The sequence below is a fragment of the Acyrthosiphon pisum genome, chromosome A3 (assembly GCF_005508785.2).
Source record: "Acyrthosiphon pisum isolate AL4f chromosome A3, pea_aphid_22Mar2018_4r6ur, whole genome shotgun sequence".
Taxonomy (NCBI): Eukaryota; Metazoa; Arthropoda; class Insecta; order Hemiptera; family Aphididae; genus Acyrthosiphon; species Acyrthosiphon pisum.
Genome location: NC_042496.1, coordinates 40,420,269 through 40,444,480, shown reverse-complemented (window position 1 = coordinate 40,444,480; position 24,212 = coordinate 40,420,269). Strand labels below are relative to the sequence as shown.

The 24,212-nt window shown below is 31.9% G+C and overlaps 2 protein-coding genes across 3 annotated transcripts in view; one reads left to right on the top strand and one right to left on the bottom strand.

Moving 5' to 3' along the window:
* The window catches only part of LOC100161284 (arrestin homolog), a 96,918-nt gene extending 73,641 nt beyond the window's left edge, over window positions 1-23,277 (bottom strand). The window contains exon 1 of the mRNA XM_001948559.5: window positions 22,495-23,277. The gene's annotated coding sequence lies outside the window, so the exon portion shown is untranslated. The remainder of the gene's footprint in view (window positions 1-22,494) is intronic.
* The window catches only part of LOC100169489 (sex-regulated protein janus-A), a 166,721-nt gene that overhangs the window by 79,655 nt on the left and 62,854 nt on the right, over window positions 1-24,212 (top strand). The gene's annotated exons all lie outside the window — the stretch shown is intronic.

The window sequence follows — 24,212 nt, the reverse complement described above, 5'->3', positions numbered from 1 at the left end:
TATTAATCGCAATCGACCACACATACATATGATAATTTAAGTTTTAGTTGATTATTGGGCGCAAGGGGAGCAGTGAACAGCGAATTAAAAATTATAGGCCCTGGTTTGCTTATGTCTTATGATTTCGGCATCGTTTAAGCACGTTTAAATTTCAATACAAGTGATTGTTTTGATGGGCTTTCACTTCGCTCGTGTCGTTTCTGGAACGACTTAGATTGTTTGCTTCTTAAGGTATTATACACTGTCCCCGTATTTCGTGTAAACCATGTGGTTGAAAATATTCAACAACTCCACCCAGTCTTAGGTGGTTATTTAAATGTACCTAACTATTATAGTGACTACTAGCAAAACCATTTTACCTAAACAATATTATTTAATTTAGTGAATAACAAGAAAATGTTGAACACTGTGGTTACACGAAACACGGTTACAGTGTAACTGTACCTCGAGTCCTTTAATATATAAGAGTAACCCAGATGAGCTCCGCTCACTGCACGTCACGAAATAGTGTGAGCTGCTTTCTTCTTTCGCACTTCATTCGTATAACTATTTATAGACATTTAATATAGTAGAGCTACGTACAGAGTAATAATATGTGGTTTGATCACTGGGTGGTTTATTTATGCGACTCGTCAGATGAGATGATTGCCAAACGAGTGGTTACCGTTGCGAGGAGTAATGTTATCACCAATATACTGTCGTAACATATGGGTAAAAAGGTAAAAGGTTCAACCAGAAACTTGAACACATTTTTGATGAATGGCGATTCAAAATAGTGTTTATAAATTTTTTTTAAACGTTTAATGATCAGTGAACAACATAATTAAATTGTAGGAATATACGAATAATTTGTTAAATTACTAAAAAGTTCACATATTTTGTTCGCCATGAATTACATTACGCATACATTACTCAGGAGTTTTATTGATATATCTGGTCAATATAAAAAAAATTTCAAAATGTTTATTCGTATAGAAAACTCCGAGAAATGCGTATCGAATTGTCCGCTTCGAAAATATGTACGTATACCATATGCCTATATATATTGTGTACAAATAGTGATTTTATCTCGCACATGGCGAGTGGCTAAGCACTATGAATCGTAAATATGGACGGTAAATCAAATCATGATATTGCTCACTCAAAATGTTCAACAATCTAAATCGCCAAATGATGAAATTCTTTGTACTTAATACAATATAATATGATTAGGTATATGCGTGTAATTTGTATCATAACAAAAACATTTAACGTGTCCGGCCGCATGGTTTTTATATTCTTGCAGTAATTTGGATTTATTAGTGACAGGCTAAAAAGTAAAAATGATTAGGCCTCATCTAGTCCTCTCACCCCTCCCCACTAGTTATGCCGATAAATTGACCATCTACGTTATACTGTACTAACGCGTTTCCGGGCGTGCGCAGTAGTTATCCGTCTCGCACGCTGCATGAACAGCTTTCGCAGTTTTGCCGCCAAAATTGTGACGGCGCACGGGGGCTCGGGGCGTGTTTATAATGTTTATGATTTATTGTTTATTATATACAATATTATAACAAATGCAATTAGACGTTTATTAATATCGCACACACTAAATCGGTAAACTCGTGTATACCTATGCAGTGTGCACGTGGGGCCGCACCGTTACAATGTCCCCCCGGACACCTCTCTACCCCGTCACACCCCGTTTAATGTGATTAATTATTTGCATCAAATTACATCATCGCGTTGGTGACAACCGCGAGGGCGTAAATTAATTAAAAGTAATATTAATCTACTACTATCGCCGTGACGACAAGCCGTAGTTGTTGTTATTCTATACGACTTTAGTATTATATATATTATAATAATATTTACCGTAACTCAGTGTTCTGATCTGTATACTATTATACTATGCTTAAAAATATAACGTCGTAACAGTACGATATTTTCGATTTTCCGTTTAAACACGTGTTAAGTAGATTCCAACCATTTTTATTCTTTCGTCCGCGTCCCCTCGTCTTTATTATAACATTTTTTTCTCTACAAGAGAAAACACATTTTTGTTAGAAATATGAGTAATTATAGTTTACGTCGGACTTGCGCTCATCTTTGATGATTATAATCTTAAAATAAATCAAATACAATAAACAAGGGTTGATAAACTTTTACGTCTGATTATATTATAATTTATATACTTACAGTAAATCGTGCTAAAAATATAAAAAATATTTTTATATATAAGTAGATAATTATACATTATGTCATAACACCAGTGAATTAAAAATTATTATCTCATATATTACAACGAATGATATTAGAATTTTCGTAAAATATTAGCGTTTGAATCATATATTGAAAAAAAGTTAATTTAATAGTTGTCGAAGTTACACGAAAAATAATTAATAAAAAATGATTTTATATTGGGTAACATCTTCAATTAATATTTTCAACCATCAACGATTTTCAAAAAAAAAAAATTAAAACAGCTTAAATATTTTTTCATTGATATCTACTTCGTTTAATTGAAGTTTTTATATTCACTTGATTTATTCTAATTAATTATGTAATTAATGTTGATATATTTAATTTTTAAGATTTTGATAGGTACTTTTATTTTTCTTAAATTGTGTTGACTCGATAAGATCATTGTCATGGTCATCTTTCTGGAAGCAAGGAACGGTGTGGGTGGTAGGTACAATCATTTAATACTTCCATTTCACCACATTATGAAAAAAATTAAAATACAATTACGCGATTCACTGATATTTAACTGTAAACTGGATAAAAATACCCTGTAATAATTATAAAAAATTGAAAGAAGCGCGGAACAAGTTTTGTCCATTCCCCGATCTTAAGTCCGGGATGATTAATTTTATTGTCAATCGGTCGGAGGGTAAAAGTAACATTCTTTTTTAATCTACAACCCCAACACTTGTGTCAGTTTTTTTAATAATATTTTTCATGCAATATCGTTTGAAATTCTTTCGATTTGTGACGGAATGGAGTCGATTATGTATAAAAATAAAATAGACTAATAATGTTCGTATATAGCGATGTGGATTACATTATTTGTTCAGCAGTGCCACTAATTTCTATACGAGACGGGTAACCGTTGCGGTGGCTAGTTGATAGGGGGGAGGTAGTAAAGGGGATTGCGTGGTTTCTTTGAGGGTGGGTTCGGGCGCATTAAATAGTCATTTGATACAGTGTCCAGTTTCACCTGAATGAATATACGCATACCGTGGTCGCGGTTGAACTTTGCAGAAGGTACATTGTCCGTGACTCGCGGTGTTCTGCAACTATACAATGTATTAAATAACAGTGACCCGTTTGTGTTTAAAGTTCAAACAGATGATCAATGCTGAACTCGAAAAATGAGGTGTTGAATGTTTCTATACATTTGGTGGTTTGCCCGAAATCGGTCAAGGTATTGTAGACTGTTTTTTTTCAGCCATAGGTTTTTGGTTTTTTACTTAAGAATCTTTCAAAAACATATCCACGGAAAGTCTGCTTTCAATTTTAAACCTGCAGAGGTGTGACTACGTGAAAGTTTTTAACAGCAGTTTTTACTGTCAGAAAAAGGGATTTTGTTGAAATAAAAAATTAAACACCCGTTGCTATTGTGAGACCAATAATCACGTTCCGTTCGGAAATCTGAAATCTAATAAACGTATACAACCCGACGAAATGTACACCGAAGAGAATAATGAGTAATTTGGTTTGCCTTTAAAATGTATTAAGCACGTTTTTTACTACATTTAGTCAGTTATCAATATAGTATATTTAATGTTTCAGTAATCCGTTCGATAACCGATGCTGATAGGTTCAAATTATTATCCACCACTCGTGTTTAGATTATCATCACGGAATATTGCTTACAGTCTATAAATAAATAGATGTTGTAGAAATTCGACTGTACCACCTTACTTGAAATCTGTTATACTATGTAGACGTATACTTGTATGTTTGATTTTGAACAAAATCAAGTTGAAACGTGTGAATACAGTCACTGTCGAGTTTTATTTGGTAGCATAATATTTTATATTCGATAGACCATAACAATAATTGCCTGCACAGTCTTAACTATTTCGCGACAAACGTTTGGTAATCGTATAATATTAACTATAGATTGTTTTGACTATACTTAAGACGGTCGCAAATGGTAATGAAAAATCACAACAATATAAGTTAACGGTACAATAATAATTATAGGGCAATAACTGCGCAGTAGTTAAAATATTTTACGTGTTTAAAATTTGTTTATTTCCTCATATATTTTGCTGTTTTATATTGTGCACTATGCGTATAGAAAATTAAACAACTATGTTAATATTGTTCATTAATCTTCGTTAGGTTTATTGTCGTGTGCCATCGTGTCACATTCGATACTATTTTCTATTTTTATATTCTTGAAAGTATTTTTCGGTATTTTGGCCTAGACATCAGCTCACCATAACGTCTGCGCCGCTACAGACTGATAGATATTATTATTTTAAAACATTATCCCCCTCGACTGATGCGTACACGTAACAGTATACATATTACGGTTGCTATTGTTCACACCAGACTGTTACAAATTCGGATAACGTTCAAAATTCGCGGAATCGACATTGTATTACGTATCATAACCGCTGTTGATAACCGCAGACATGGTTACTGGTATATCAGATGGATTTAGATTTTGTCTACGACGTAGACTGCTTATAGCTGTTTTATTGTATTGTATGGCGTAATAATTAATGTCTATTACCATATATTGATTAAAATAATACACCATAAAATATACAAATTTAATATTGTATTTGTATACTTACTTAATCGATGCTATTACCATAAATTGTATTTATAACCAATGCTATTACTAATAACAATATAAGTATACTATGTATAATAAATGCCAATAGACTCTTGACAATCATTATTAATTGTACACGAGCGGTGTTGAACGAAATAATTTGTTTTGTTTGTGTTGCAAACGAAAGTCCCATTTGGAGTCCCAGCGGCTACTACACACCGCCCCAAAATTTCGAAACCGAAATCGGCCTGTTCGTCCACGCTCTGATTGCAAACGTCGATTTTATACGATTTTATAATATTATTATCATTTATAATTTATCTTTCGCGATGATTGTAGGCGGGCTGAGTGCGAATAGCTTTTCGTGGTTTGTATTATTGTGACCCATACTTTGGTATCGTGTTATCTGGTTTCAATTCATAATTTTAATTTAATTTAAATTAAAAAACATGATGTTTTGTCCGGAATTTCGCGTGTACGGGTCGACGTTAGGATTAACTTTGTACCACTTAATTTTACTCGAAAATAAAACTTCGTTTTTAGTCTTCCCTTCTGTCGTTATATGTTATTAACACAATTAATTTGTCCACTCAATTTAAAAACAAGTGAGCCATGAACATAATATATAGGTATGTACATAACAGTATATACAGAAGTTCAACATTACATAATTGGGTCATTGTTACGTTCACCGCAATGACAACTCGTACAATATAACTTTGTAGGTCTCCCGAGAGGTATTCCTGCAGATATGTAAATTACAATAGTAAAATAAGTTTATCGTATTTTAAAAATGTATACCTATATTCAAAATGAGCTATGTTTTTGATACGTCCTTTTAAGTATTTTATTACGTTTTGTTCCATAATTGTGTATACCTACGACAGTAAACATGGTTATTTTCATTCAGTGTATATACTTGCAGAATCTATTAATGGATATAAATATCAACATTTACTTTCTCGTAGTGCGTGCCCTCTTGTCTTCATAAATATTATATGTTATAAACGAGTACATTCTTACTGAAAATATTTTCAGCACGACCTATTGAAGATTGAGAATTATTGATGCGTAACAACTATTTTGATATACTCAAACTGCGTATAAAAAATGTTGATTTTTTTTATATCTAAAGGGATCTATCCACTGATCGCTTTGTTCACGAACTCACCAGGTCAAGACTCCCCCCTCCCCCGCCGCGGCCATCGAACTACACCTAGCGCCATGCTGGTTTCGTCCCCGTGACCCCCGCCTCCCCTCTGCATCTTGAAATGTAATATCTGTTATTTAAAATATACAAAACTTTTTTTACATTGTAGAGAATTTAAGTATTTAATTAATAATTATTAATATTATGTATATACATTTTAGTTGCCATGGCAGATATATTATGTGGAAAATAAAATATACAAAACTTTTTTTATATGATAAAATATTAACAATTATTATATCTCAAACCCATGAAAAAAAAATGGATGTAAAACTCATCATAACCTTATATTTTATGGATGAAGAATAATTTTTATTATTATTATTTATTATTTAATTATTTGAGGAAGAAGCAATTTGTCCATTATATTCTTTGAATTCCGTATACCCTATATATGTAGCTAATCCTATCTTGTTTTTTAGTCCCATCACTACTATAATATGTGGTTCATCGCGAGGTGATTTGGTGATTTTTATATATTTTATTCCTGCATTTTGTTAGCGTTTTTGTAATCGTTTATGCCGATCGCGTTTTAGTGCTTAGTGCTTACATTTCAATGTAGTAAACGATTTTATAATTATAAAGTCCACACGTTGTGTTTAATGTTGATACAGATTATAGTGCAATATTTTAATCTTCTTGTCGTTAAATAGTAATGTATGCTTGCTGCACACCAAATTGTTATCCAATACAATATCGTTCTTCACTTTGTTATTTGAAATATACTTAACGACTTTAGACCGATCTTATTCTTTGTACACACTTTAAACCCATCCTCTTGAGTCTTGATTATGCATCCATATAGCATATACTTATTTGTTATTACATATTACTAATACTTTATTAACTGGTCAAATCACATTCGAACATATTATTTTATAAGCGAAGATTATTTAAATTGTTTCAATAATTATAATATAAAGTAGATTATCTTCTTGCTTCAAAAAGTAAATAGCTACTAATTATGTTTACAATCTTTTATATTATATTGTGTCCTTTATCTTTTTTTTATGTATTTATAGATAGAAACCGATTAGAATTCAGTTTAAAAAAATTTACATTATTAAAATCCTATATAACTATTGAATTATATTATTTAAAAAAACGTTATTGCTTTTTATGATAATGTTACTATGTTTCGACGTTGATAGTAATATAAATTAGTGTATATAATAAATTGTTACGCATAAATGCACATCATGTTGTGGATTACGTTTTTTTTGATTTTATACTGCCTATAGACTATAGTAGGTAATTTTTTTTTGAGAACATTTGTCCTTTGTACGGTTTATCTACCGCATTAATGCAGTGTAATAAGCTGATACCTACAAAATTCGTTGATTGTTCCATGTCCTCTCCACATATAATTTTAGGTACGTATCCTTTGTCCGTTCAAGTATATACATTTGGTAACAGCTGTAAACCGTAATGGATTCAATTAAAAGCCACATCAAGACACTTTTCCGAAATTTAATTAATTAATTTTTTTTTATTCACATACCTATTACATTGTTTTTTGATTATAACTTTTTTATTTAATTAGTGTTGTTACCTTCCAAAGTCGATGCCCGTTTACAGAGGATACAATTTTGAATGATGCTGCGGTATACTTAAAATTCAATTTTGTGGTTCGAGTAACTCGTCGTGGACTTTTAATGAACGCCCGTGAATATAATATTATATCCATCCCTCACACTCCCGGAAAATCCTCCCCGCCACCTAAAAACGACGTACTGCCGTACTCGATAAAAAATAAAAATAAAATGTCAGTAGGAGTGCCTCTAAGGATAGGATTCTCCCAGAGTGAATTTTTTACCTGTCATAAATATATATAAATGTTTAAAAATTTCTTATTGGAAATATTATATTTACACATAAAATGTTTTCAAAAAAACAAAAAAAATAAAAATAAATATATTATATACGATTAATATAGGCCATGGAGTGTGTACGTGTCCGATGAAAACTGGCATACCTTTATGGATTTTTTTTCATTTTTATCACGCCCGTATTGTATATAATTATTAGTATTATTGCTGTTATTGGCCCCTCGATATATACGCTTACCCGAACTACAGGTGTTGTTGTACCTATGGTACCCATGTAGGTACCCATGTCGTATACCGACGCTGATATTTTTCAAAGGAAATCGTGTACTGCGCGCGACATATTATTATACAGCAAAGTCAATTATTTTTTATACCTACCTAACCTATAAAATATTAATATATATACCGTGTACCACTAGCAGCAGCTGCTCAAAATGTGCTCTGGATTGTTTTTTTTTTCACAGACAGGAGTAGCAGCAATAGTATACTTGTGTTTCAATTTATTGTTGTTGTGTGTGCGTATGTGTGAGTGTATTTAATATTGACGTGAAAACTTTTCGCGCGTCAATTGTATGTATAATTGTTATTGTCATTTCTCCCGAATAACTTTCGTTCTTGAGGGGTTTCGATAAGTTTCCAAAAACTCGACGGCGCTGGGTTTCAATAAACTTCAGCGGTTTCGTAAAATAAGTAAAATATATATTTGCACTAATAATAATAAAGTTTTACCATAGATATTCTATAGCCGCCGTAGTGTACAGACGGTAAGACCGTAATAAGAGTCTTGAGAATAATAATAAAGAAATCCTTTTTGATGGATAGGTCGCAATAAATACGTAATATTTGCATCCTTAGAAAATCTGACAATATTATATAGAAATCGTTTTTTTGCTGTTTGTTTTTTGTTCTGCGTCCAGCGCGCATAAGTGATATTTGTAGTTGTACCTGCCAATTTTATATGCCGGCTATTACGTAACAATTTATAAAACAACCAAAATAAAAAATTGTGACCCATTTGCCAACAAAAATTTATATTTTTCTTAACGGGGTAACGGATCCCGATCCTGTCACCACCAATCGATCCTTTAGAAACTTTTCTTAGTTTTTATATGACGTATAAGTGTATTGTAATGAATTTACATTATATTCCAATTTAAAGTAGACGGTCGTCTGTGACCTGTGTTGCATGAAAACTGCGACGATCGATACTCATATATTATAAATGTATTTGTATGTATGTATGTATGTATGTATGTATGTATGTATGTATGTATATGTGTTTATATGTATATATGTGCATATGTATATGCATGTATATGTGTTATATGTGTATATATGTATGTTGATTGTTCATCATCGGTACCGCTGTCGGCTATGATAATATTATATTACGATAATGTTATAATCTAATGCACATAATAATACTATTATCATTATAATATTATGGTGTAGTAATCGAGTGTGTACACATTAGACGGTTGTGCGAAAAAAAGAATGTATCGTATAAAGTGCAAAACGTGTCGCAATTGTCTAACTTTACACCGTGTTTGCACATTGATACGAGATGATGAATTATACCGTCGAACTCACTATTGTTTGTCTGTGACACCGATCGCTCGAAATTTGTGCGAATATAATGCCATTACGGTATTGGGTTTCGTTGGACTCGCGCATAGCACTGTTATGTATAGTATAACCAAAAAACAAAAAAAAAAGCTAAATATATACATTTTAAAATTTAAATAATTAATAATTACACAGGTGGAGGGGTCGTTTCGTTAATGCACGAACTATATATAGTGCGTCGTCCGGAACGAGTTATAATAAAATAATATACCAATTAAAATTTAAAAATAATATTTTTCAATATTATATTATTTTAATAATACGTAAGTAACTACCTACTTAAATATATATATTATGTATATTATTTGTATATATCATGTCGCATTAATATTGTCGTATCAATGATGATTTTCGTTGCAGTGGAATCAATCTAGGAGATACAATTTGATAGAATAATTTGCTTAAATTATTATGTCATAGATATTTCTTGTATACACAATAGATAATTCATTTTTATTACAGTATACGTATTCTATAATTCCTGTAATTCATAATATATAGAAACACTTTTTATACGCTTTATATTTATTTAGGAGAGTAAAATTCTGATGAAGCTATATTGAATTAGTTTTTATTTAAACAAAACACTCGAGGAGAGGGTTATTTGTTAGTTTAAAAAATTAAAACTGTAAAATATGTCTAATATTTGTTTTTAAAATTAAATCATGTGCCAATTTTTTTTTTGTTTACTACGTATGAAATATAAAAAAAATATAAAATAGAATCATGTTTTAACCGTAATACGGATTCCCGACCTATATAATATAAGATATATGTAAATTAAATTTTTTTTTCCACACCTACAGGTCCATTTTTTGTATTATCATTGATCATTACTAAGTATATCTATAGTTGTATAGCCTGTTAACTATTAAACCAATAACATTTATCGGGTATAAATATTACCGAATTTAATTAAGTTACATGAAATATATTTTTATAGTATTCCATAAGGCATAATTTAATGTTTAGAGTATATTATATATTTAATATAATTAAATTATTAATATCTAGTTTTTGACAAAATAAATGTTGTAATTGACAAAATAATTTGTGTATTAACAAATAGGAGGTGATTCATTTTTTTGAATTTCATTTCATTTTCCATTCAGGAAAATTTTGGACGTACAAATGATTCGATTTAAAAAATTGAAATAAAATGTTTAACTAATTTCTACATTTTTGAAATTTGTGAAATAATTTGTAAAATAAAATAAAATCTACAAGTAAAACCTTATTATTTCAATTTTGTTATATAAACATTGTATACTTAAATCATTTTAACGTACATTTTATTCCAGCATTGGATTCCCATGTTTCATATGAATTCCAAATGTATATCTATAATTTTGGATTTATTTCATAAAATACTGAATGGAATATTAATGATGAAATAACTTCAAATATATTATTATTTAAAAGTATACGTCAATGATAGTTAATAGCTTACTTATTTCGGCGTTACATTTGTATATCATCTAGTTAACATGATTAATTTATTACAAACCTATGCGCAATAAGTTACGAATATTGCAAATACCTACGAAAATTATTTTGATTCGTGCTTCATAGACGTTTCCAATGCGCACACTATACAACACGCACATACATAATATTAGGTTTTTTCAATTCAAAGTGTACTAAATCGTTTGGAAATGTCATTAGTTTTAAAGTTCCGTAAAAAGTTAACGGATTTTCAAAGTATAAGGAAAAAATATTCTACTACACTTGAACCTTCTTCCAATAAATAAAAACGATTTATTTTCATCCTGCTATAAATATTCAATATATTGTATTATTTATGGCGTGCGTGAGTATTTTAGTTGTGTTTAAAATTTTATCAATTTGCATTTTGAAAAATCATAAACTTAAGAGAGAGAAAAAAGTTACGCCAGATGGTAACGATTTCCGACCATTATTATGTTAACACGCATAACGCGTTTTAAATTATTATTATTATTATTATTATTATTATTATTATTATTATATGTATATATACACAGGAGAATTTTTGTAGTTTTACTCGACGTTCATGTCATTAATAACAAAAAATGTTTTCAAGCGAAAAATTATCGCGAGAAAAACATTTTTCAAATCCCACTTGTTCGTCGGTTTTTAGATTTGTATAGATGTACATATAGTGTATATATGAATTAGTATAGAGTTTGTGTAGCTCCTCGTAGAAGAAAATATTATTACAATATATCGTCCTAATGCAAAATAATTTTAATACGAACGTAAAAAAAATATATATTATATTATGTGAAGCATAATATACGCGGCAGTCAGGCGCGACATTTTGAGTTGTCGAGTAGATATACGACCTATGTGTTTATATTGTGAACGCGATTTGTAGATATAATATAATAAAATCATATTGCGCATATTAGTATACAAGAGCCATTAAAATTGTTGTGTGAATTCCGTTTGTCGTAAATTATTGTTTTGAAAAAATCATCACGACCGACGGCGTATAATCTGCAGTGTCTACATCATCCAGTACCTAGGTATAGGTATAGTCTGCAGGGTCGGTGTACCTATATAAGCCTGTCGGTGGCGCGTCCCGTGTTCTCGGACGATTAAAATTCCATAGGACCGTGGCGTGATCGACGACCGGTGGTCGCTGTGTAGTTGTAGCTGCGGTCAAATTAATAACATCTCATATACGCTGTCGGTACCACGCTAGTCATGACGTGTAGTCTCTATAATTTATATGATTATTTGATATTATTCATTTTTTGCTATGTTGTGGTGATAGAAACTTCTGTTTGTCAAACGAGTGCCGCATGTTTGACGAATAACTCTGTATTATTAATTATTCAATAATATAATAATAGTTGGTAGCATGTTAATCGCTTATAAATATAAAACGTTGACACATATTTATACATTAAACTAATGGTTCTTATTAATTATTTGCATTAAACTAAAGTTTGAACTACAATAACGTAAGTGAAGTTATTGACATAAAACAAAATACATACATTTCTGGGCTTGGTCGTTTTCAAAATTGTTTATAAAGTTATATGCATGCACATTTCCTCGCCTTCTGTTCCTGGAAACTCTTCGGTGACGTCGTTAAAGTTATGATCTTCCGCAATCTCACACTTTATTGAAAATATTCTTAATGCGTCTAAGTTTTGATGTCTCAATGATGAGCTTAACCTATTTATTTATTTTTATTGTTATTCGTTCTAATGATGAAAATTACCTTTTGGTGGAACAATGAATGACAGGCATTGTTAAAAAAGATGTGTAAATATGGTTTACTTGTTTTGAAATGCTTGTGATATTATTTGATATGCCACAAGAAGACGCAAAACTAAAGCCATTCGTCTGCAAAAAGTTTAGAGTATAATATGTCAACACAAGATCGATTTAATTCGCATATTGATTCCTATTTACTATTAAATGTCGATACACGTACACCTTTGATTCGTCATCCATTTGTGATAATGTGCCCACAGCTATACCGATGAGTGCATACATGGTTTTTATTATTTTAATTGTTTTCTGCGATGTTTTTTTGTACAAAACAATAAATTATATACAATTTCATATAAAAATGTATATTTCGGCTGATAAAAGCTGTGTTTGAAAAATGCCATCATATGTCACCCACCGTAAAAGATAAAACAGTGTGTTGACGTTCGTTATACGTACTTTTCAAATACTTTTATATAAATTTTTGATTTTCTCCGAACGTTGTAGAGACAATCTACAACAGCCGTCGAACAGTAAAGTTTTGAAGAAACACGTCAACAAACTTGATTTTGATGAAATGTCAGCCAAAGCCCGGTTATAACCAAGCTCTGCTCATAATCGTTTTTAAATGCGATGATTTATCATTTGTGAGCAATGCAAGACGAGTGAGTGCTTACCGCTCGGTCTCTGTCAGATTTTTTTATGTGAATATGATTTTTGCAAATTATTTCTGTTTATAGAATGATTACATTTATTCAATTTTCATTTTTTTGTGTTGGTTATTATATAAATATTTGAGGTGGCTGATTTTCTAAACAATTTAAATTATAATTTCTATTAAATATTAATAGAGTTATGCATTTTAAATTATATCGTATATTGTTGTTTAAAATTTAAATATTAACTACCTACCTACATATATCGAAACCAATTAGGTTAGGTTAGGTAACCTATAATAATTTCAGTTTGATATGCGTTATATGTTTTACATAAAGCCCACTAGTCGGCTTACTAAATAGTTTTTAAAGAAATTACCTAATTTACAAAAAAAAAAAAAAACAATTAAATATCCAAACGTGCGATTTAATACTTTGACAATAAAATAAGTTATTATCGGAGATGAACTACATCGGAACAACCCGCAGCACCGATATCATCTGTAGATTGTGGCACGTCGTTTTACAATAATTTCAAATTTTATCGTCGCTATAATGTCTTTGACGCTGCACCTGTGTGCGGCTACGATGCGACGGAGGAAATTAAAATAACATTAGGTCTATCATATTATACAGCTGTTATTAACCTCACGAGATGGTTCAATACCGTGTTTGAGGTAGCTTTACACCGTGATCGTTTCGCGCCGACATAGTTTTGATTATTATCAACTCGGCGGTGGTCTGTCATGAAAATTTATTATTTTCCGGGAAAATAATAGTTTTAAACGTCCTGCGAGTAATGGGAGACAATTTACTAAATTTCATTACGATTTCGTGGACGTCGTTATTGTGTATACGGTCGATAGCGACGATTACGACTACTGTACGTGTTCGTTCCAAAACTTCTTCGCTCGATCCATCTTCGCACTCGTATATTATACAATGTGAGACGTCGTGTTTTCCGGATTTTATCGTGTACGAGGGAAATTGGAAAATCAGTACGGCGGTGTACCCTGTATACACACGAGCATATATATATATATATATATACGGTTCCCCTTTATAAATGTTCGCGGGTTGATTGATTTGGTCGCGTGAAAACGAACGCTATCGCCGCCGTCTCGCCCGCTTTCCGCTCCGCAACTCGCGGCCGAAAGCCACCCAGAGTAGTTCAAAAATAATTTCCATCTGGCCCGAAGGGACCGAAGTTTTGCCGTCATCAGGCATAATATATATAGTACACGTGCGTTTTAAGGATTTATCGACCCGTCGCTCGTGCAACATATACCGTGTTCGGTTTCGGAGGATGATGAGGAGGAGGATTTCTGTATAGGTATGTGGCCTAGTATGAAATATCAGCTGAGTGTCGTACATATATAATACTTATTTATATAGGTATTAGTACTACTAGGACTTATAAGTTCCGATAGCTCCTGCGTAGTGGTATAGTGAATGTTTTTTTTTTACTCGGGGTACAAAAAATATATATAACTGTCTTATGCTTTATTCATACTATATAAGTAGGTATCTACTGTTATAATATCTTGTGAGTTGTTAACATTCTAAGCAGTCTATAGACATTATTAGGTAGGTCTAAGATATTAAAACTGTATCCTTTAGACATCCCACCTTCCCCACCACACAAATCTGCCTATTTAGACCGTGCGTAAAGTTACTTTATCATAAAAGTGTGTCACAATGGTCATAATTCGGTTGTGTTTTGATGCTATTTTCTTGACGACAAACGAGTGTTGCAAGCCTACGCGTTTATTCGTTTCGACGGGGGGGAATTAAAACAAGTCGCTTAATCCGGGTCGGGACAATAACACGAATTAGTATCCGATTCGCAGACGAAAACCGTCACCGACATGCAAATAACGCGCGCGCGTCCTCGATCCGCCGCCGCCATATTAATGTTATTAAAACATTTTCTTAAATACACGCGTGTTATACGCTACTCGCTTTGACAGACGCTAAAACATTACGAGCATACGAAGAATATATTTTACGGTTTAAAGGAAAACTAAATCATATAAACTGCGGCAAATCCTTCCACCCTCCGCCACAACGGTCCAGATGTCGGGGTTCTAGGGATGACATCGTGACGCGCGCTCGTATCGTCGTCGTCGCACATCGGTTAGCCTTTAGGGGGATGGTGGTGGAGTTTTACAATCTTATATATTATTAAAACCACGCCCGCCACCACCGCCGAGACTGAGCCCAATAAGACGTGACGAACCGTATACCGTACCTCCGTGTCTAGATGTTTCCTTAAATAGCTCCGAAACGAGAAAACGAACATTCCCGAAATAATGAAAACTCACAAATCCTGTATTCCTGCTGTTCCTAGTATATAAAAAGCCGCCAAGATAGTCACCGAAGCTCTGTGTTTGGAATCGTGATGGCGGTGTTATAATATACAATACAAGTGTATAAGTATGTTTACGATGTATTTCTGACTGGTACTCGTTTCGACATTTCCGGCGTCCATTTATTGATTTTCTTTTATACTGTTAAAAACTCCTGCAAACGTTTCTCGTAGGTATGATATTATATTATACAATCATTACATATATTGCGTTTCACTCGAACCGGGCGGACGGCCCAATCGAAGAGTGGCTCAAAAACACAATTTTGGATTAAAGTAAATTACATTTCATTTGAAGGTTTGTCCGCAGAACGATAGAGTTGACGATATCGTTTCTGGATAGGCATCGCGCGCCGTATTTGTATACTTTAACGAGGACAGATTAAGTCGACCTAAAGACAAATGACTCGGCCATATTTGCAATTGCTATGGCGTTGAGTAATTACTGCAGCTGCTTAACCCGCCTTGGTTAATTTTGTTGAACATCGTCTACGACGTCTTGGCTTTAAATTTTGCCATATACATAAGTTAGTTTTTTTTCAATAGAACGTATTGTTATATTTTTTTTAATCAACCACGCGTTAAGATACTTAAATTATTCAGTTATATTTACACGGTCACCTAGGTATACTGAAAAAATTAAAACACATTTTTAATCTAACCCATAAGACGCTAAATTTGCATACCTTTAATTTTATTGAATAATATTTCATTTAAAACAATGTTCTAATAGTAATGCGAATGCAAAAAGTTATATTTAATAAATTCATTTTAATTATAATTATTTTTATAACATTGATATATTTGTCGTTCTAAAATAAGTGACAGTTATATTAAATAATTATATTCTAATATAGTATTCTAACACTCATTTATGTCGAATAATAATTTTGATGAAACACACATTAAGTTACAGTTATAATGTATCATTTTGAGTTTACCATAATTTTATAATGTTGTATGGTAAAAATAAAATGAAAACATAATATATTAAATTCAATGAATTAAGTTTTTTACATTTTGGAGATATTTAGTAACGGTTTTAACAGTATCACGTCATAATATAGTAAAATATATTAAATAATATTTAATAAATAATTTTGTTCCAGATCATTACGATAAACAAAACATCAAAACTTCTTTAATCTAGATACTTTGTATGAGATGTATAAATTCATACGTCATATACGCATATTATGCAGACATAGCCGTCTTTTGAGAAACCGGTTTTTCGTAGATTCCTGTCGGTAGTTTGATTTTTGGTAAATGCCTATAATGACAAAATTTAACAAACGAAGAAAATATTAATTTTATTCTTGGTGGAAAAATTTCCGTTAAATAATACTCTGTAAATATATTATATTATACAGCCTACGCCCTTAAACTATTCAACGCACGTTTTCTTTCAAGCCACGCCTGTGAAGTAAACAATTCTTATTTGGAGGCATCGATCAAAATGTATAGAATAACAATACCTACAACCTACTGCTGGTAAATTAGATTTAAATGGCGAAAGTGACGTATGTAACAAAATGTCGGCATTTGATTATTCTAAATAGCTATAGTCGGTAAATCTTGTTTATAGATTCATCATAATTGAATAATATAGTGTTATAAAAAGTTATTTACGGTGGAAAATATTTTAAAAAAATAATTAGAACACTCTAAGCTGAAAAAATAATAATTCTATTTGATATACTATTATGCAAAATAAACGAATCGGAATAATATGTCCTATCTAATACTATTATAGTATTATACACTATATATATTATATATACTATATCAATGAAAATATTGCCGTTGATTACAATTCGGTGTTTCATAAATATGTATATTGTGTATCCATTCTTACTCGGTGAAAATCCGCAGTATACAATATCGTTATTATTCGTTATAATATTATGTATTTAATAGAACAAATTTTATCATTTTTTTTTTTTTAAGAAAATGCGTTAATTCATTATTTTTTGAAAAAGAAAAATTACCATATTTAGAAGCATTGAACCTGGCCTTTATATTGCCAAAATATTTTCTTTCATTCTAAATTCACTATACCCAAATAAATAGAAGCTCCTTTAAAATAACAACGTTTTTCTAGATTTTTTTTCTTAATATTTGTGGCTTGAAGTATAATAATTATACTTAAATATATTATATATTATACTTCAAACTACAAATATTAAGAAAAAAACGATATTATCATCCCGCCATTACGGTTCAATTGTATAATAATTACCATTCTATGCTAAAAAAACATTTTCATTGGTAGGTTAGGTTATATATACCGTATTATCTATGGTATTATATAATACATTATAATAAATGAAAAAATAAATTGTCTGTTGACAACGGCGGCTTCGTAGTATCTGCTTTATAGAAATATAAAAGGTGGTACAAATAATACCTAATCATTTAATTTTTAGTTTTAATTAAATATTGATACAAGTACGATTTATTTTTGAAAGCTATTATCTGTACTCTATATTAATAAGCATTTACTAGTGGGTAATACGGGAAATCTCGGCGTGATGGAGACTCGTGCCAGGTATTTCATTTTTGAAATATTTGAGCATTTAATATAAAATATTCAACAATTACCGTTTAAAAGACGTCACCGCGGTATTGCTTTTGTATAGAAGTCTCGCTGTGATTGATTAAAATAAGTGCGTAGGTAGGTATATCAAACGTATTTGTAAATATCTTTCAGAAAGACAAAAAAATATGTCACAATGAGAGCTAATATTATTTAACTGCAGTAAGCGTTTTTGTAATATTCTTTGGGATTACCAAGAGCGTATTTTTTCCCCCAACAAAGACATTAAATGTACATTCGCATAAAAATACCTTTTAAATCGAAGCGTTTGATGATGAAATATATTCGATCAGCTGCTTCTCCATTAATCATTTGTATTATTATTAATTATTATTATTCTAGTAGCATCGATAGTTGTATTTGTTTGTTATTCGGAGAATCGTATCAGTATGTATAATTGAACTGTCAAGTTTTCCGATGTTTATCGACGTAATGTCAATATTGATGATAAATTAACACAGCCCCCACTACGGCTGATTGAATTATACGAATATTGCATCGCACAGTTTTAATCCGCAACGATGCAATTAGCTGTAAAGCAATCATCTTACCCCAGTATCTCCGAGTATAAGTCCGCCGAGGTTTGCAATCGTCTTTTCTTTATTCGATTATTATTCACTACAATATAATTACAAACCAGTATCGTTTGGTACATTTCGGATTTCGGATCGCATCGAGATTTTTCAATCAGACTATACACGTGCGCCGTCGTGACTGGTTGGCGAATAATGGCAAAAGTTTGTCGGACGACGCGTCGCACGTGCATCGATCGGTCTAACTATTTGATTGCACAAACCTGCAATAGAGAAATTTCGAGAAGATTTCCTGCTGGACACGTGACAAGCATCGTAGGCGCGGTTTGCAAGCGCCTCAACAATTTATATTCAAATTATTTTGTTTCAAATCATTGCGAGAAAAAAGTCATATCTGTACAATTTTCTCAACGGTTTTTCCGTGTTCAATCCATGGTCCGTCGCACGCTATATATTTTAAACGTTAAATTTTAAGATTCTAGAAAAGTATATATGATTTCCGGACATCCGGATTCATATATGATCGGATTTTCTGAATTTAGAGGGTTATTAACTTGGATAAATATTTTATTGTATAATGAAATAACTTTACTCACGATGCATATAATATAATATGTTATAATATTGTATATACGATCAATATTTTAATAATATTTGTAACTTAACTGCATATCACAATATAACAATCAGATTCCGTAAATTGTTGGTACACTTAAAGTTCCGGATTCTCATCCGAACGAGCGGTTTTTGTATCATCTCTCACACTCATTGAACTCATGTCTGTCCCCGCCTATCAACCCTGCACCGATATCATAAGCCATATATCACCTACCTGGTTCATAACAACATCATGACGTGTACGATAATGTACGCGATTTGTATATTTCTGTACTCAGAGACTATATTTTGCCCACCCGAAAACTCGGCAAAAGTACGCGCCGTCCATTATATAATTCTAAATTATAATATTTTCGTATTTTCGTTTTTATTTCCTTACACTCTAGCCTCTACCCGGTTTCGGGTTCGTACACCTGAGATACCTGTATAATGACGTGTTTACGCTTTGAACGAACGCACAGATGCATAACGATGTGTGTGTATGTGTGAATTTTGACTAAGCCGTCCGCGACAAACCCTTTGACGGCCTATATACCGGTAAAGTCTCAATCCTGTAGAATTAATTTATTAGTACTCGCTTTCTCATAGTCTCTTTCTGCACCCGTAATTGTATTAGATAAGTATTTGTAATTCTGTGTCTATAGTATAAACTCTATAAGGGCCGAGAGCTGTTCGAAATTCGTTTGTGAATATGTCTGTTGTTTGTCGCGACGGGTAAACGTAAGAAGGGGGGAGGTTACGGTGTGTGTAAAGTAAGGAAAAACTTTGAAATTGCCAAACACTAGAGTAATATTATAGACGTCCGCGATGTGCATAGGTATACCTCTACAACTCAATGGGCATTTTTGATGTTAATTGAAATTTAATCAGTGCCTAAGCTTATATTTATGTATACAAATCTCTTCGGATACATTTTTCGTTGAAAACCAGCCATATTGGCGAAAAAAAATGTAATTAATTAATAGAAAAAAAAAAAACGAACCCGAGCCAAAAGATAATATAAAATTAAAACGGGTAAATACACACGCGTGCGCGCGAGCTAACAGAAACTGCGGTTTCCTGAGATATTATACTTCAGTAGTTCAGTCAGAATGATTTTAAAACAAAGTGTTCATTTGTCGATGGTTTAATGGAAAAACACGTTCGAGCGATGTATTATTATGTACCCGAAACGAGTAGGCGATAGCATTTAACGCCATTGTTATCGCGTGTCTGCGCTCGTCTTAATTGCGTACACCGTAAACTTGTCTTTTCCATGTAAACTCGAAACTAACTTCAGGATAATCATATATTTATCATTTATGTAGTAAATTTGTCTTGTAAACTTTCGATGAAGACCTAAATAATTGACGATGACGTTAGGACTATCCAGTGTATAGAAATCTGATTATTTTATGGCCTGTATTGTTAAAATTGTTACATACCTACGTGTATTTGACGAATATTCACGAATACTCGAATAATCGGCAAGTTATACCGACAATCGACGGGAAAGTGGCGAATAACGAATACCAAATATTCGTCAAGTACACGAGTCGTGGGATCCCACCTTTATGATCCAATGCCTGTGCTTAAATGTGTATTTGTTAAGAATTCGTATTTTATAGGTACCTACCCACTATTTTTTTTTTTATATAAATAATGTCTATAAGTGTGTTCAACCATTTTTAATTTATTTTTATTTTTACCAAACCCTTTTATACTTTAAGAAAAGGTGTAATTGTGTTGTAATTTTGTAATACTCATACCTTGTGACAAGTGCATAGCTTTTAAAGGAAAAGTAAATCTTTTGTAAATCTCAAGTATATGAATAGTTCATAAAGAATTCTGTAAAAGTTAAGTCATGAGAAAATCACCAACTTACTGCTATTTATTATGGGAATCGAAAAAATATACTTTTATTCGGACACCATTCATATTTACGTAACCGTTGAAACCTATTTAACACAACATAAAAACAATCTATTGATAGAACCAGTACACAAAATATTGTTGTAAAAGCCACGGATCGATAAAGTTGTATTTTACCACAATAGGTTAGTTAAATTTTGCAGGATCAATAAAACTAATTGCTTATACGCATACATTGATATTATGTAACACTTGAATTACCCTTTATACACAAAATTAACAACTAAATATAAATATTTCTCTTAAAAATATTGACTGTAGGTAGTTTTAGATTCTTTATTCTTATACGCACAAATGACATATTATACTTAGATAAAGCTTACAACTTTTGTAAGGTATGGTTAAAAGTCATATTTTTATATAAGTTCTATCAAAAGCACACTACAAATCTCATCTAAACTTCAAGTTATTTTAAAATTTTATCAAGTTCAATATCTCGCTATATGGATGGGATTATTTTAGAAAGTGTATAGCGACCTTAATTTAAAAAAATGTATCTTTGGTATTTAGGTGCAATATGGATTAAAATTTTAATCCTAACTAGAATTAATATTTTATACTTTCAGAATTAACCACTGGTATAAAAATGTTGCTCAACAATATTAGGTATAATATATTATATTGTGATGTGCTTGCGTATTTTTTTTTTTTTTTTGTCTATTATTATAATTTATCCATCATTCGAAAAACTTTGTTTGCATACATGATATGATTTGTGTAACATTTAAATAAAACATATTTATAAAAGTTTATGCAATATTCATTTTTACTTCAAAATTATGGTTATTTCTAGCTTTATAGGCACTTACTTCAGAAGACATTTTATCGCTATAAAAACAATATAATATAATCACTATAAATTATAATACTAAACCGCATCCCAGAGAATTGTTATTAAAACTACTGGTAACACTATGTATGACCGAAGTATGTTACGATCCATATTTTATTTCATAATTTAATTATAATACTTGTATAAGATTCATCGACAAGATAAATAATAACCTAACCATAGAAATGTCTTGTTATGAATTATAAGTATTATATTGAAAACTCGAATACGTCTATAAATACTGAGATTATTATACTGCAACTGCGTAAAAATAAAAAAGATACATAATATACTATTTAATAGGTAAAAAATATCCAAAACAAAATTATATACTTACGGGTTCCGTTGTTTTCGGTGAAACAGTGGCAATCGGTTTCTGTATTTTTTTCTGCCAAACGTTGTTTGTAGAGTAATCAAAGAATTTTTTACTGTGTTATTTTTCGATTCAAAACAAGACCATGGCGTGGTGGTGGCTGACCACTACGTACTCGGCGATCTAATGTGATGTGGGACGATAAAAAAAAAATGACATATAGTGTAAGAAGTCGACCGCGGGTGTTCGAGGGGGCGAGAAACAATATAAAATTTCGGTGACGAACGAGCAACGGCCACGACGCGGGTTTACGGACGAGAGCACAATTTGCGATGTATCGACGGAGATCGGCGGAAGTTTTCAGAAGGGGGGAGGCGGCGAAAAATACCGAAAAGGAAAACCCGAAAACGAAAGTTGTCCTACGGCGGAAAAAAAAATTGGCAACTCGACCGGGCGCGTACAACGCTGCGGGTTGTGGTCGGCGCGCAGAGCTTTTGAACACTGTTGCGCGCCCGTCGCACACTCGCCGAAACCGAAGCCGCTGCCGTCGCCGCAACGTTTTCACCTGCGCGCTCCCCCTTTTTATTTTTATCATCACATTTTTCAACGATCGGCGCACTATCTGTGCGAGCCTCAGGGCACGGCTGGTGGTCTTGGCGTTTTTCTATTCGTTATTTTCCACAAAAATCACTGGATAAATTACATGCATACCGTGTACATAAGGCACGTGATCCGTTCGTTTCAACACTCGCGTTTTTTCGATTTTTTTTCAAACAATTTTTGTATAAAATAAATTGGAGGTCGTAGGAAAACAACATTTTTGAAAGAAAAAAAATGTATCGTTAATACGACGAAAAATTGTTACAGAATAATACTATAATATTATTATGTTGAAGTTTTTCTTTAAACATTTAATAATTGAGCTTGTTGGTTAATAGCATTATTATTATTAAGTTCTACCCACGCTGGAACTATAATTATATGAATCGTGTTAATTATATATGACATATGACCTAGCCCCGTCGCAGTCGTGGTACCGAATTTAGCCGTAAAAAAAAAAACGTTTTCTTCTTTCTTCGTTTCGATATTGATTATAATTTATAATACAGGATATTTAATTATCAGCATATATAATCAGGGGCCCGGTGTGGCTCGGTGGTTGACAGTCACTAAAGTGTTCTGGGTCAAGCATCCGCGGGTTTTTAGTGACGAATCCTATACACGTGTTCCTCAACCACCGTCGTAACCCCCCAACAAAAATGCTTATAATTTTCCGACGCTTAGTATCAATAAAAAAAAATAATAAATATCATCATGATGCGTGTATTTAAACGATAGTTAACTATAATATTATAACTCTAAGTACTATTTATAGTATTCAACAAACCGATATGAAGATTGTATTCTTTCTTTTCGAAATCACGGATTTTATTGTTCGTATTTTGTCGGTTTTTTTAAAAACGTTCATTAGATATTCGTTGAGCCGAAAACCGTTAACGGCTGTCATACTTTTCCCCGTTTATTTTCCCCCTTGATTCAGATCGCGTTTAATTAATATATATATATATATATATATATTTGTTTTACGTTTATACGTTTTATTACGCCGTTTGATTATAATTTCACTCTCATTCGGATGTCATCAACCATTATTTTATAATTAAATCGAAACGTTTACGTGGGTGGAATTAAGACTTACCAGCGATACGAAATTGAACTGGCGAATGATGATTCCAAACGAG